The sequence below is a fragment of the Cicer arietinum genome, chromosome 4, assembly GCF_000331145.2.
Source record: "Cicer arietinum cultivar CDC Frontier isolate Library 1 chromosome 4, Cicar.CDCFrontier_v2.0, whole genome shotgun sequence".
NCBI classification, from domain to species: Eukaryota; Viridiplantae; Streptophyta; class Magnoliopsida; order Fabales; family Fabaceae; genus Cicer; species Cicer arietinum.
Window position 1 is genome coordinate 42423175 of NC_021163.2, and position 1661 is coordinate 42424835.

At 29.5% G+C, this 1661-nt stretch overlaps 1 long non-coding RNA gene across 1 annotated transcript; it reads left to right on the forward strand.

The window, feature by feature from the left end:
• The first annotated feature begins 236 nt into the window (after positions 1-236).
• On the forward strand, positions 237-983 carry LOC113784331 (uncharacterized). The gene is made up of 2 exons (XR_003470364.2): positions 237-508; positions 607-983. It is a non-coding gene; the product is annotated as an uncharacterized lncRNA (long non-coding RNA).
• The last annotated feature ends 678 nt before the right edge of the window (positions 984-1661 follow it).

A 1661-nucleotide genomic window follows, 5' to 3' on the forward strand; every position in this document is an offset into this window, starting at 1 on the left:
GCCTTTAGTGACAAATTTAGAGACTAAATATTTTCAGTCATATTTGCGAGCGAATTGGAGACTGAAATTTTGAACCTCAAAATTAAATTTTTTTGCGTCACTGAATCGGTTGCTAGCGAAATTGAGAGACTAAAGTAACAATTGAGTTTTAATGACTAAAAATTGGTTTCTAAATTTTACTTTTTTAATTTAATTAAAATGAGCAACCAAAATTTCAGTCGCAAACTATTTTTTAGTTACATCTTTTTGTCTTTTTCACCACCACAAACGATTCCAATTCCTCTTTTCTTTCTCAACCCATCACAAACCCCAAAACCATTCCTCTCTTGCTAATCCACTCTCACTGCCACTTTATCATGATTCACAACGATTCCTCTCTTGCTAAGCCTAAGTCGTTCGAATTTCTTCTGCAACCGCGAAGCCAACCTATTCTCTTAAACCCTTAAATTGCAATTGTAACGTGAAACCCTTATATTTTTGCATCTCGTTGGTTATTGTGAACCAGAAGGTAAGGAATTTATTTTCTAATTCTTTTGAAAGTTCATCGTCGTCTCATTATAATGTTATTCCATGTAATCTGATATTACGTCTTCGTTGTACTCTTAGAGGAAGAAAGTGTACTCCTTCTTAGAGGAGTAGTGAAGTTTCAGCAAAACATAGTCAACAGAGGAGACAAGTCGATCTCTTCAAGAAGATAAAGGGGATACTGCTTCTCATATCACTGTTGCTTCTGCTTCTCTCTTCCGCCTCAACACAATATGTATACGGTTTCTTTTAAAAGATAGATTCAAATTTCCTCAAAGAAAATCACAACAGAGATGTTATTTTGATAACTTTAGAAAAACTATTTTTTGTATGAGTAGTTAGATTAATTCTAAGAGACAGATACATACTTACAAACAAGAACAAATGATACTTTATAAAATATAAGAATTAGAGCTAGAATTATTGAATGAGGAATAAAAGGTAGATGCTAAACATTAGGTTGTTTGTGTGTTAATATAATTAAAACTAAATTTATTGAATTGGATTTTGAACACCATATAAAACTGGATTGAAGTACTTGATTATATCAATTGTGATACTTAGAGTTCTCAATTTAAATAATTAAAACCTAAGGGTTCAAAATCTCACAATTTGCAATACCTATGGTACCAAAGTGAAATGAAGTATAATCAAAGAGTTGAGTTATTTTCAAACAGGAATTTGCTGTCAAATTATTGGTGTATTAGAAGTTTTAGTTAGAATATGCTGTCAAATTTAATGATGTTAACATGTTTTTAAATTCAATTCTGGTTTATTATTTCTTAATTTTTGTTTTTAATTTCTTAATGTTGTTTTATGATGTTTTTAATTTCTTTATGATTTTTTTAATTTCTTAGTGCTGTCAAATTTTATTTTCTCAAATTTAAGAAAGAAAAGTATCATCCATAAAGAATGATAATTATGATTATCTGCATAATGAAGTTAGAATTATTCTGTATTCCCTCCCCTTTAGTTTCATTTAATATTAGTGATATGCAATTTTATAAGTTAAATAGAAATACTATTTTTAAGAAATAGAATATTAAACAGGCTTGGATACAAAAGGATCAGCAATGGAAGGAGCATTAGTTTTATGCATATTATAGTCCCATCTCTTAAATGAAACTTCGTTCATG